At 36.5% G+C, this 14858-nt stretch overlaps 1 long non-coding RNA gene across 1 annotated transcript in view; it reads right to left on the reverse strand.

Annotated features, from left to right (window-relative positions):
• Nucleotides 1-12094: 12094 nt before the first annotated feature.
• Nucleotides 12095-14858, reverse strand: part of LOC129060255 (uncharacterized) — a 44635-nt gene continuing 41871 nt past the window's right edge. Inside the window, exons 2-3 of the long non-coding RNA XR_008526832.1 lie at nt 12324-12410; nt 12095-12220 (exon numbers count right to left, since the gene is read on the reverse strand). This is a non-coding gene — a long non-coding RNA (uncharacterized LOC129060255). The remainder of the gene's footprint in view (nt 12221-12323; nt 12411-14858) is intronic.

Here is a 14858-nt window from a genome sequence, read left to right on the forward strand (position 1 = left end):
AAATTCTAGCTTCCAGAACTGGGAGAGAATAACAACTGTTGTTTTAAGCCACCCAGTATGTGGCACTTTGCTATGGCAGCCCCAGGAAACATACATGGCAAATATTAAAACATTCCATCATATCGTGTTTGGAAAATAACTTCGTTTTGTTTTTTTGTAGATTCAGGGTCTCATTATGTTGCCCACGCTGGTCTCCAACTCCTGGCCTAAACATTCCTCCTTCCTTAGCCTCCCAAAGTGCTAAGATTATGGGCATGAGCCATAGCACCCAGCCTGTATAATTATTTGATACAAAGTTATCTTGTGGCAGTGATAAAATTTGTTAGTTGCACTTTGAATGTAATTTTGGGAATCTATTGAAATTTAAAGTTTCCATAACACAGTAATTCCAGAAGTGTGTTTTTATCATAATCCCCACCTATTTACATGCTTATTAAGTGTTATTATAGCAAAGACTGAAAAGTGCTACATAATAAATAAACTGATATGTCAAAATATATCATACTATATAGCAGTTCAAAGGCCTGAGTTAGATGTACTTGTACTAAGGGTGTAGGACAGGCAAGCCCCCAAATTGAGGCTTAGCTTGGGAGGTTTCTTGGATTCACCCAGGGAAGAATTCAAGGGCAAACAGGAGGTGGTAGACAACAACCTTGTATTGAAGGTGCCACTCCTTGTGAAGCAGGGCTGACTTACAAGCATTGCAACCAGAGTTAACAACATATGTGCTCAGCCAGGCGCGGTGGCTCATGCCTGTAATTGCAGTACTTCGGGAGGCTAAGGAGGGTGGATCACGAGGTCAGGAGTTCCAGACCAGCCTGACCAACAAAAATTAGCTGGGCGTGGTGGCAGTCACCTGTAATCCCAGCTACTCAGGAGGCTGAGGCAGGAGAATTGCTTGAACCTGGGAGGCGGGGGTTGCAGTGAGCTGATATTGCACCAATGCACTCTAGCCTGGGTAACAGAGCAAGACTCTTAAAAAAAAAAAAAATGTGCTCTTGGCATCTGTATTTATAACCACTTTTATACCCACTTACAATTACATGCAAATTAAGGGGTGGGTTAATACAAATTGAGGGGTTGGGTTATTCAGAACTTTGTAGGAAATGGGCAGTAACTTCCAGATTATTGACATGGAAAGGGGTGGTAACTTCCAGGTCACTGCCATGGCATTTCTAAAGTGTCATGGAGCTGGTGGGAGCAATGAGAGCAGCCAGGGCTCACCTTCCTCCCATCCGCTGGTTCCTACTGGTGTCCTCACTTCATCCTGCCTGGACCGGATACTGTTTTGGTCAGGAGGGTTGGGACCGGAAAACAAGCCTTGCTGATCTCTTACCTCACCAACATGTGTAAAGAAGGTCTCATAAAGATGACAGGACTCTTCAAATGTAATAAAATAGAAATCAAAAAATGCTATATATTTGCATGTATGCACTGAAAATAAGAGGAAATGTGGAAGGATAAACATGGAACTGATAATAGTGTCATTTATAGGGGTGGGAGGGAGAAGGTGAGAGGAAGAGACTTTGGTTGGTCTTCAACAGAACTTATTTTATTCATAATGTTTATATTTTCAAGAACTATATAACTGTGGTTTACCATTTTTAAAATATGCTATTACCATCCTGATGGAAAAATTAGTGAAGAGATAAACAGAAAGCCCAGGAAATGGGTCACAGAAACTTCAAGGTTAGGATCATTTTCCTGATATGAATAAAGTTTTTAAAATAGTTTTTCTTTTTAGTTAATGTTTTAGTTTCCATTTTTATGAATACATATTTTTTGTACATATTTATAAGGTACATATGATATTTTGTTACAAGTGTAGAATATGTAATGACCAATTCAGGGTTATTGGACGATCAACTCAATGTTTATTATTTGTTTATGTTGGGAACATTCCATATCCACTCCTCTAGCTATTTTGAAATATACAATAAAATTTAACTATAGTCATCCTACTGTGTGGAAAAAGTTTTGAATCCATAGGTGGAATAAGCACACATACTGAGCAAGAAATTTTTTTTAGTCTGAGTAATAGCCAAGTTGTTTAATATTAAAATTACAGAAGTAGAAATAATTCTGTAGGTAACTAGAGCAAAAAGGAAGCCTACATGTAAGACAGAATCACCGCTTAGAGTTCTCCTCAGTAATATCTCGTATCAGAAGACCCAGCCAGATATTGAAGCTAAGTTTGGCACCCAGATTTTATCCCTAGCCAAAGATATTACCAAACATAATAAAATTCGGGAAGTATAACACTGATGAATGCTCCTTTTAAAAAAAATCCAGTAAAGAAGTCCAATTCAATTAAATAGAATTTCAAATAAAGTTAGCCACTGTCTCAGCTTCCCTCACATTTGTCATTAATAGAATACAAACCAATTCACCACGGTGCCTTTCTTCGCTCCTTCATTTTTTCTCTTTTCTGTGTCTATATCTCTCTTTACATGGATCTATATATACATATATATATATACACATATGTATACATATATATACACACATATATACTTATATATATACATATATATAAGTATTTATGTCTCCATCTCTATATACCTCTATCTATATCTAGATAATTGATAGGTAGAAATGTTTCTTTTAGGTAGATATGTTTCTTTTATTCTTTACCTTTAAAGTTTTTTCTTCTTTTCTACAATTGGCTATCTTCTGTGTCTCCTCGAAACTTGAAATGTGAACTCCTCCAGTCTCTACTATATTCACATCTTCCTTTCTTCTTACATAATACAGTCTCCGTATGCTCACTGGTGCCCCCCTCCCGCTTTTTTTGTTTGTTTGTTTTCAAATATTTTTGTCCAGATTAGATGACGTTTTAAACATTATCCCTGGGATGAGGAGACATTTGATGGAGTCATCCAAGTCCCTTCAATATGATTTCAAGTCATCTTCTTCTGTTAAAATAAATTTAAATTAAATTTAACAGATGCATTACTCGGCTCAGGCTACCATAACATGATACCATAATTGGGGGGGTATAAACAACAAAAATGTATTTTCTCACAATTCTGGAGGCCATAAGTTCAAGGTCAAGGTGCCAGCACGGAAGGGTTTTGGTGAAGGCTCTCTTCTTGGTTTGCAGATGGACATCTCCTTTATGTGTGTCTACACATGGCCTTTCCTCAATGTGTGTGCCCAGACAGAGAGAGATCTATCAATTCTATAAAACCCCACCCTAACTTAATTACCTCCTAAAACCCCCATTCGCTAAATGCAGTTATATTGGTGATTAGGGATTTAACACGTAAATTCAGTCCATAGCACTAGATTATATTTAAAATAAATAATTGGGACCAGAAGCAGTAGCTCATGCCTATAATCCCAGCACTTTGGGAGGCTGAGGAGGGTGGATCACCTGAGGTCAGGAGTTCGAGACCATCCTGGCCAACATGACAAAATCCTGTCTCTACTAAAAACACAAAAATTAGCTGGGCATGGTGACAGGCACCTGTAATCCCAGCTACTCGGAAGTCTGAGACAGGAAAATCACTTGAACCCAGGAGGCGGAGGTTACAGTGAGCAGAGATTGTGCCACTGCACTCCAGCCTAGGTGACAGAGCAAGACTCTGTCTCAATAAATAAATAAATAAATAAAATAAAATGGCTGGGCGCGGTGACTCACGCCTGTAGTCCCGGCACTTTGGGAGGCTGAGGCAGGCGGATCACAAGATCAGGAGATCGAGACCATCCTGGCTAACATGGTGAAACCCCATCTCTACTAAAAATACAAATAATTAGCCAGGTGTGGTGGCGGGCACATGTGGTACCAGCTACTCGGAAGGCTGAGGCAGGAGAATGGCGTGAACCCGGGAGGCAGAGCTTGCAGTGAGCCGAGATCACGCCACTGCACTCCAGCCTGGACGACAGAGTGAGACTCCGTCTCAAAAAATAAATAAATAAATAAAAATAAAAATAAAATAAAATAAATATTTGGTGAGATTTCTTTATATATAACAATATATCTGTCAACCTGTTTCTCTGAAGTTTTCCGATATCTCTGAATGTTTATCCAAATCTTTGTAATAAAAGATTTATGGAAAGTTATTCACCAAAAGATAATGATATTCATTTCTGATGGTGAGATTATTTCTACATTGTGTTACTTTTTACTTTCTGCTCTGTATTGTTTCAGTTATTTAAAATTAGTAGGTAACATTATGACAAATTTAAAATGTCAATAATATAAAATTATAGCTTGTCAAAATAACCATATCAATGATACAGAGTTTGCTAATGCAATGTTTCATCAAGTAAAGATGTATTACGTCAATTATGAATTGACTATTTTTGTGTATTATACTTTGGGAATAATTGATGAAGACCTTGATCCCAGAGAGCATCTAGAAGGTGAGACTGAAAAAGAAAAAAAGAAAAAAGTAAATTAATACAAAAAAAAAACCCCAGAAACTTTGCTAAGTATAAAGAAAGAAGCAAAAATAATATTCCATTAGAAGAAAATGGTTTGATAGACTAGAGAGACAATTGAAATAAAGAGGGTGTTATAAAATTATCCTTTGATGACTCTGCCCAGAAACAGAGGAAGAAAAGGAGGAATGAATCTGGAGTGGACCCCAGGCAAGGCATGGCCTCTGTTAAAATCTTGAGACCCAAAGGAAATCTGAAGGCAAGAGAAATAGAGGAGGTTTGAGATGTTATTAGCCCCAACTATGATAGGTGAGAAATACAAATTTGTATGAATTTTCTAATATCACTCCATGATTTTATAGAATCATTCAGGGAGGAAACTTACAAAATTTTCCTTTAATCATTTTTGACTGCTGTAATGAGTCCTCAACCAAGTCAGGCATAGAATCCTGCCAACAATGTGCCTGCCTAAAAATATCCAAGCTGTTGGTGCCTCCTTGCATATATTAACAAAGGCATTGAGAAGTGCAGAAGCTCAGCCTAGCTTCATCCACTATTCTTGGAATGCAAAGGGTAAATGGATGTCTACTCACTTATGAAAACTCATTTATTTCATGATGCATTATAAAATAGAGTTCTTTTCCTTCCTGACAGTTTCTGATTATTAGAATGTAGTTTTATTTTCTTTTCGGAGTTCCAGACTCCCTGCAAAATAAGAAAGCCCCTGGAGCAGGGTGCTTGACCTTCAGAGTCTGTTCTTGGAAGATGTGAAGTTCTAGAAGTGATTAGTTTAAAATAGAATTGCGTCTTCTCATACAGCCCTTTGTCTTTGAAATGTTTTCTGGCAATATCTATAAACAGTAATAAAATTGTTATAGTTTTGCCTTAATGACCTCACTGCTAGACAAAACATCTAAATAGTAATCCAGTGCACAAGACTGACGTATAGTGATATTTGTTGCAGTGTTATCATATTGGCTTAAAAATTAGAAATAATGTAATTCACCAACAAGGAATCAATATTGTATATAAATCATGATCTCAACTTTATAATATATTAATTCTATGTAAATATATTCATAGAAAGAATAACATTAGGAAATGCTTCAAAATGTTGATGTTAATTGTTAGAATTTTATATCATTTTTTCCTTTCAATAGCTGCTTATTGTCCACATTTCAGTAAATAGCATGTGCTATTTAACATTAAGAAATATAAGAGCTTACAAGCAGAATAATTTGCACTAAATATGTATATACATTAAAAATAGTATAGGGACTCAGAACCATAAGGGCATACATTCTGAATAATCCCATTGTGATGGTTAATATTGAGTGTCAAGTTGATTGGATTGAAGGATGCAAAATACTGTTCCTGCGTGTGTCTGTAAGGGTGTTGGCAAAGGAGATTAACATCTGAGTCAGTGGGTGGGGAAAGGCAGACCCACCCTCAATCTGGGTGAGCACCATCTAAGCAGCTGCCAGTGCAGCCAGAATAAAAAGCAGACAGAAGAACGTGAAAAGACTAGACTGGCTTAGCCTCTCAACCTACATCTTTCTCCAGTGCTGCATGCTTCCTACCCTCAAACATTGGACAAGTTATTCAGCTTTGGGACTCAGACTGGCTTCCTTTCCCCTCAGCTTGCAGGCAGCCTATTGTGGGACCTTGTGATTGTGTGAGTTAATACTACTTAATAAACTCCCCTTTATTATATGTATATATAATAATGTATTTTATATATATAACATATATAGAATATATATAATAAACTAGTACATATATCCTATTAGTTCTGTCCCTCTAGAGAACCCTGACTAATACACCTATAGTACAGATTAATTTTGGAACCTACCATTCCATCCAGAGGAAATGAGAAAAAAATAGAAGCCAGAGTCTGTCTATTGGGGAACACAATAAGAGTTTGTTAGCTCCTCATAAAGAAGCAAGTGTTTGACAACACCCAGGGTGTTGGAGCATACACATGTGTATAATTAGATACAGAACTCCACTGTCAAATTTGAAAAGACAAACTCCTTTTCTGTATACCTTTCTCCATAATCTTGTCTCTATTTAGGTTTAGTGTCTACACCACTGTAACCTTACAGAAGTTGTATTTTCCAGCAGTAAAATTCATTGTTTTTTTTTTCTTAAAGGATCCATTCTCATTCTCGCCTTATGCTTGTGGTGTTTTCCCACAGATTTCCCTTTAAAATGTAGTCCATGTTATGTTTTGAACATCTTTTGGTGGCCATAACTCTGGGGGACAAATTTTAGCTTCAGCCAATGTGGCATAAAGGTAAAGATGTTCATTTGCTTAAATTTCTGAAGTGCCTGTTCTGCCTGGGGCTGGCTTCCTTCCACTCGCTCAGCCCCTATAAAGGGGGCTCAGGGATTCAGCACTTATAGAGATGTTATTACTGTTTGGATAACTTTCTTTAGCTCCTAGGAATTTCCAGATACTTGGTTTTTTAAATGGATTGCATGTAAAATACTCCCTGTTTTACTAGGACTCTGCTTACCTGCAATATTTGTTATTGCTGCCAACAACAAGACACCTCTCTAAAGCAGAAAGAGTCTTGTACTCTTTCTCTAGGGACTCTTTATAAAGATAATATGAGTCATTGGGAATAAGGGAATTAAATATAGCAGAAGCATGTAGTATGAAATTCATGTATGCATCATTCTAGAATAACTACAGATACACGTGAGAAATCGGCATTGTTTCATTTCTAGCTTCAGTAAGGTAGTCAAACAAACTTTTCCTTGGGAAAGAATCTTTAAGCTGTAATGAGCCTCTTCTGTGAACCACTCAGTGTATTGGACCCAGACTCTGATATTGTGGAAGTTGATTATTTTTGCATGACAAAAAAAAATATTCTCTTTCTGTCTGCAGTTTCCCAGGATCAGAGTGAAAATACAGAGTTCCCATCAATGCTCTGTCCTTGGGCTGGAGTGACTTAGTCTAAAAGGCAGCCAATTCCCATACAACAGGGGGTAAAAATTGCACTCAGAAATTTCTCCCTCCATTTTTACTGAATTTCTAAGAATATTGGTAGAGATCACAGAGCAAAAGGAGCTGTGAGACTGCCATGGCAGTCAATACCAAAAAGCACAAAATCTCATCTCCTGGTTCCTGTCAGGGACACTGAAGACTGGAAGTAATTTTAAACAGGAATTAATTCATGTGTGGTGAGTTTCCCAATCATGAGATCTAGAGCAGAAATGGAATACTTCTTCCTCACTTCAAACCTAGAGAAAGTTTCCCAAAAGGAACCAGAACTAGATGAATGTCATGTGGTACCCGAGAGACTCAGAGCCTGGTTGGGCTCCCCCTAACTACTGAAAAATCTAAAAAAGCAAGATGCTGTGGCTTAGGAGAAAGGTTGCAACAGTGGGATGGCCTAATGGCCCTGCCTAAGGGCCTGGAACCTCTCCATCTCGTTGCCTTTACTATATACTTCGCATGCATCACTAGCTGACATGTTTAGATGTATTTATTCACTCATGTGCTCTCTGCCTCCTACCAGAATGCAAGCTCCATGAGAATGGGCCTCACTGGCCTTTTTTACTGCTTTGCTCCTCATCTGGACTAGAAACTGACTTTTAGACCTTGTTCCAGAGCAACCCACTGAAGGGACATCTGCATGTTTACTAAAATGGGGACATATGGAGATATATTTTCAGAGCAGTTCCAGGGCTTCTTTGAAGTTTCTGTAGATCAATGTAGGACAAGAGTAACACAAATGTGACCTATTTTATTCTCACTAGAATTTGAAAATACAAGTAAGAAAACTGAGAGTATTAAATGTTGTTCTGAGATAAAAGGCATGGGAATAATGTCTCCTCCATTTGATATGAGAAATTTAAATGATGACATTCTGTATAAAGAAATCTAACATACGTTATCATCCTGCTGCCAAAATAACAGCTAAGGCTTATTGTCTTTCAGGCTTGTTGTTCATTAATTTCATTAGACTTCACAGCAAAACTAGAAGGAAGCTACTCTTTCTAAACCCATTTTTTAGAAGATAAACTAATGTAACAGAATTAAGATTAAGTGATTTTCTTAAGACCATAAAGCTAAGTCAAAACAACTTGGCTTATGCAGTCATAACAGCTATAATACTCAGAAAAGCAGAGTGAGGAAAAATTCTTGGTAAGAGAAAAATGTCTCTCTCAGGAGAAGTAATTTACAATCTTTAATTGAAAAAAAATCATTAAAACTTGTTGCAAGTACATAACCACCTTATATTTTTTAGAATTGCAGTAACATTTTCCTTAAATCATATAACTTAAAAAACATGCCATCTAACTTTAAAAATGTGCTAATTTATTTAAGTCAATTTGAAATAAGAAAACATTAAAAAGGCAGTTACTATAAAGATGAAATAAAGAAGTCAGAATTAAAGGTATGTGAGAAAGTTGGGTCTTGTCTGATGTATAATGCTCATTTACAAAGCTTAGATCTCAACCACCTTAGAGGGAAGGCAAAAGTAGAAGGATGATTTATGTTTAAAGATAAATGTAGACACATTAAAATTTTAAAGAGTTCATTTGAGCAGACAGCAATTCATGAATTAGGCAGCTCCAGACCACAAGTGGTTTGGGGCTCCTTGGAAAGAGCATGAAAGGAAAGTATATATAAGGTGAACAGAGTAGCAAGACAAAGAAAACACAACTGGTTACAGTGGAACAGTAGCCTTATTTGGATCATTCCCGTGAAAGGTTCCTAGCTAGAGGTTAGTTGGTGGCTTCAAATTGGTTAAGCTTATATTTCATTATCCCAGACTATGACCATTTACACTGAGCTGGGTTTTGGTTTGCTTACGTGAAATCCAGGGCACAGGACACTCCTCAGTCTAATGGCTCCTGTGCCCTGGATTCTGAATTAATTATTGTAACACATGTTTTCATCTCCTCTTCTGATATAGAGTATCCCAAACTGTCTGCACAAAATGGGCTTCTTCTGACACAATGGAGGCATACATTTTCTTTCTTTCATTATTATTATGTAAAAGAAAATAAGTCAGTGTCTAATAAGGTCTAGATTTCAGCAAATTCAAGTGGCTTTTGGTGCATTCTGAAGACACATAAATCTCCCTAATTTTCAGTTTAGTTTAATATATACCCCCATAAAGGCATCATTCTGTAATGGCCATACAGAGACAACCTGACCCAGCGAAGGGAGGCAGCCCAGCACGCTGCATTAAAAGACCTTCTTAGCTAAATTTGTTCATGCATCTTCTTAGCACACAGAATACAGCACTTTTTCTTATTTTAATGGTAATTTAAATTTGAAATGAAATGATATATCCTCTCTCATTTTAAAAACATGTCCCTTTAAATTTTTCAGCGGAAATACCCTAATGAATAAAGAGACATAAGTTAAAAATATGCAAGATGTACATCAATTAACCAGCGAGTGAAATACAGAGGATAAGAGAGTTGCTGGCCAAAAGTCACTAGGGAGTATGTGCAGAGACCCTACCTCCAATGGGTAGCCTGAGGAATGTGTTGGACTTCCTCCACCATACCCCAAATATTAACGAGAGGTGTGTGGCAAGGTTTTTCAGTATCTACTAAAGCTACTGCTAAGCTGTTAAGACGTTTTCTCCTTATTACTAGACTAAATATTTACTCCATATTTATCTCAAATACTAACAACTTTCAGTAACATTCTAGCTGAAAGGCTAAATTGTACTGAGAAATTTAACTTGTGTCAGACTTCCAAGAAAGTTACTTTTTTGGTCACAACAAAGCAAAACTGAAATTAAGGAAGCAACACAAAATGTCAGAAGATCACAGATCATGTCAGAAGCCTAAAAGGGAAGTTGTTTAGGGGGACCAATCAATTGCAAGTGGCTTCCTCCGCATCTGATGGCCCTTAGGTTTGCAGTGAGCGTCTACCTGGTCCTCAAACACCTCGTTGATGAAATGTCAAGTGTCCTCATCAGCGGAGGAGAGCGGTCAGGATGAGTGCGTCATCTGCATGGTCCCAGTATGTGCTGCAGGCTGAGTTTATCTGAAATGCCACATTTTGCAAATGAAGTTTCAAGGATTTACAAAATGGGAGAATGTTCAGCAAATTTGAAAGACTTAAGGGCAATGATAATTCAAAAATGATTAATAATTTATATACTTGGGAATGCATTTTATTATTTTGTTGGTGACCACAAAACACTGTATTCCTGGTCTTCTGCACATGTCCTTAACTCATAAGCAGTAGTTATAACACAGCTATAATGCCACACATTCTTTCCAATTGAGAATATGTAACACATAAATTGCTATTAAATTTTATGGAACTATGCTATGTCTTTTTTTATTAAATAAAAGTTTTCTTATGACTATCTAGGTACATTTTTAAGTAATTGATATTTTAAGGTGTCTTCTAATAGTTCATTCATCAAATGTAATAATTTTATAAAAAGTTGAATGTAATTAAAACTATATGAATTTAAATTCTGATTACAATGATTCAGCTGAAAGACACAATTTATATCTTCTCTGCCAAAAGGAGATAATGATATGATGCTAATCCTTACAGTAACTCTGTCATAGATAAATGCAAATTTCATTTTTATAGCAAGAAGTTTATAATAGCTTTAAAAATCAGTGGTTCATTTGCATTATTTTCTATTTGCCTTCAGGCAACCTTCAGTTGCCAATGTCAATGTAATTTCTTTAGCTGTGAAAATTCATTGAAGAAACCATTTATTTATTTATTTATTTATTGAGATGGAGTCTTGCTCTGTCGTCCAGGCTGGAGTGCAGTGATGCATCTCGGCTCACTGCAAGCTCTGCCTCCCAGGTTTTACGCCATTCTCCTGCCTCAGCCTCCCAAGTAGCTGGGACTACAGGCGCCGGCCACCATGCCCGGCTAATTTTTTGTATTTTTTTAGTAGAGGCGGGATTTTACCATGTTAGCCAGGATGGTCTCGCCCTCCTGACCTCGTGATCCACCCGCCTCGGCCTCCCAAAGTGCTGGGACTACAGGCGTGATCCACCGTGCCCAGCCGAAACCATTTATTATAATTGATGATCGTGATGACAGTGATAATAGCTGCCACTTATTGAAAATGAACTATGTACTAGTTTTCCCATTAAGATTTCTCTACTAACTGCATAAGAAACATCTGGAGAAAATTTAAAAACAGAAACAAAAAACATGAAATATATGCCTGGGTCTGCCCTGAGACCAACTGAAAATCGAAGTCGGGAGTGGGCCTTTGATTCTACATTTTAGGTTCTTGGGTGATTGTGCCGCACAGGTGGAGAACACTGAACGTCCTACCCTGAACGTTTTACATGAATTCTCTCACTCAATCTTCAAGTCATCGCGAGTTATCTCCATTGAATGATTCGAGAAATTGGGCTGCGAAGAGTTTAAATAACATGCTCAGCTTTTCACACAGTCATTCATATGTGAGGCCTGAATTTGATACAAGTTATTCTAACCAAAAGCTTTGAGAACTACTTCGGTGAGACAGGCAACTGAAGAGGCTTGATTTTTCCTCCATATTTATATTTATTTTTGGTAATTCACATTCATACTAGATAGAAGATAGCTGAGAGTTATGTAAATGTATACATAAATATGCATATAAAAACTCACAGTACATACATGAATTAGACAGATAGGTAGAAAATGTCTATAAATAGTATGGAAACTTATTTACTCCATCTGTGAAAGTACTTATTTTCTCATTTGGAATATGCTTCGCTAGAACTACTATAGCCATGGCACCATGTTAAGACTCAACTGACCTCTTTCCTCCTCTCTCTTTTCGTGGATCATTCCCATTTTGCTGTACTTTGGGTCAAATATACGTCTCTGAGAAAAAAAAAAAAAAAAAAAAAAAAGCTGTTGACCACCACCACCTCTTCCAAACACTTTTTCTCTATGGGTTCTGCTACTCTTCTCAGGGTTTTCTTACCACATTTTTGGCATCTTCTGTTCAGTCTCCTTGAATGTTCTTTACCTCTTTTATTTCAGAGTTTCTTGTGGTTTTGTCCTTGACAAACTTTTCAGGTAAAAAGAAAGGATTATTTAGAATTATGGTATTTTACATTAATTTTCAATTTATTAAAGTTAAAAATTTAAAAATATGGGCTCCTCTAGCCTTAAAGTTCAACTTTTGAAATTCATTATACATTGTTTTAATCTGAGGAATAAAGAAAAAATAGCACCTTTGCTTGTGATTGCAGTAAGGTTCAATTAACCTAGGTTGAACAGATTAAATTCCCTTTAAACCCTTGTAAAACCAAGTTAATTAAATTTCTTTTAATATATTGAACTATATTTATGAATTTTTATATTCTTAGTGTTTTCACATGTCTTACAGGGAGAATTTGCCTGCTTAACAAAAAGTAATCTTCAAAAGCATTTAAACAACTTTTGTAAATACAATACACTAAATTTAGAAATACAGTAAATGACATTATGTCAAACCACAATACAATAATGCACTTAAGGAAATTGTCTTTTACTTTGCTGCTTAAAATGAAAGCCTAACTTCTGCATTTCCCTTAAACTTTAAGAAAATGTTGTTTTTTAAAAAAAAACAATTTAAGCATAATTATTTACATTAAAATGCACAGATCAAAAGGGCCTATTTCAGTAGAAAGTTTTTGACAAATGTAATATACAGCCTACATAAAATATAGGACATTTTCATTACCTCCAGAAAGTTACCTCGTATTAAGATTCTTGAAAAAAAAATGAGCATTTACTAACCAAACAAACAATATACAGTGATATTATTATCATGGTTTTGATATACATTGCAAAATCTATACCTAATTATTTAGCTTTCCATGTTTAAAAAATCACCTACCCTTAGCAGTGTTTCTCAATTCAACATACTGTTACTCCACAGGGTTACAGCAATGTAGGGAGACATTTCTGGTTGTCACAACTGGGAGATGCTACTTGCATCTAGTGAGCGCAGGCCAGGGATGCTGCTAAACATCCTATCATGCAAAGACTATTCCCATTCCCCAATGAAGCATTATCCAACCTAATATATCAGTAATGCTGATATGGAAAAGCATTGTTCTAAAGGAGACAGATTCGTCATCCCAGACTGCTATAACTGTGTCCAAATCTATCCATGTTATGTTTGCTTATCTAAAAGACATGTAACCCTATCATATGTCCAGGATGTTTCTGCACCAACCAGAAAAAGACATATTAAACTCTTTAGATAGTTGACATATCTACAAGGGACTCCTCCCTCTCACCATGAACATACTTATCTGAGATAATTCTGAAAACACATCACCTTTGATCAAGATATACCACAATCAATTACTTGGTATTATATTTTAAAAATTTTATCACTTGACTCAAGCTTTACCTATAACTCAGAATATATTTTTATGTCTCCCCCTTTTATTGCGAGTAACTTTCAAATACATATTTTGGGTCACAATTCTAAAATCAGTATGATGGCAACTCCCCCAAGATAATTTAATTTATTCATATTTTTGAGAACTGTCTACAATTATATTATTTCTGCTGTTACAATCTTTAACTCCTTTGGTATCTTTGTTTTAGTAAAACATGACAAGCCAGAAGCATATGTTTCATCTCTGAATGTCAACGTAGCATACACAAAATATACCAATCTATTGATTCTTCCTATGCCTCAAATATCTTCCAAATCGATGCCTCTCTATGCATTTGTCCCCAGTCACCCCCATTTTATTCTAAACCTCAGACTGGTAACTTACTTTCTTATCTTTTCTTTCTTTTATTTTCTTTTTCTTTTTCTTTCTTTTTCTTCCCCCCTTCCTCTCTCCTTCCTTCCTTCTTTTATTTTGCTTTTTCTTTCTTTTTCTTCCCCCCTTCCTCTCTCCTTCCTTCCTTCTTTTATTTTGCTTTTTCTTTCTTTTTCTTCCCCCCTTCCTCTCTCCTTCCTTCCTTCCTTCTTTTTCTCTCTTTCTTTCTCTTTCCCTCCCTCCTTCCCTCTGCTTTCTTCCTTCCTCCCTCCCTCCTTCTCTTTCTCTCTTTCTCTCTTTCTTTCTTTCCCTCCCTCCCTTTCCTTCCTTCCTTTCTCTCTCTCTTCCTTCCTTTCTTTCTTTCTTCTGTTTTATTTCCATTATTGTATCAAAAATTATATTGTAAAAGTGAAAAATGTTTGTATCTGTCTGGATTCAAAGCCCTCAGTATTTGCTATCACTGCATGCTGAAAACTCTCAAAACTTCATTATCCTAGAGGGGGTAAAATTGTGTTTTTCATACATCTATAGTATTTAGCTGATATAGGCAGGGCTTGGCTGGATAGAATGTGCAGATGAGGCTACTTTTGCTCATGTATAGTCCGATCAGCTGGTTCACTTTACACATTAGTGGATGTCTTGTGATCTTCTCTAGGTGGAATTTGTCTAAGGTTGCTCAGCTGGGATGCTTAGCTAGAAAAAATCTATTCCCAGTGATTTTCATCACCTCTTGTCACCAGAAGGTTCAT

The sequence above is a fragment of the Pongo abelii genome, chromosome 6 (genome assembly GCF_028885655.2).
Source record: "Pongo abelii isolate AG06213 chromosome 6, NHGRI_mPonAbe1-v2.0_pri, whole genome shotgun sequence".
Taxonomy (NCBI): domain Eukaryota; kingdom Metazoa; phylum Chordata; class Mammalia; order Primates; family Hominidae; genus Pongo; species Pongo abelii.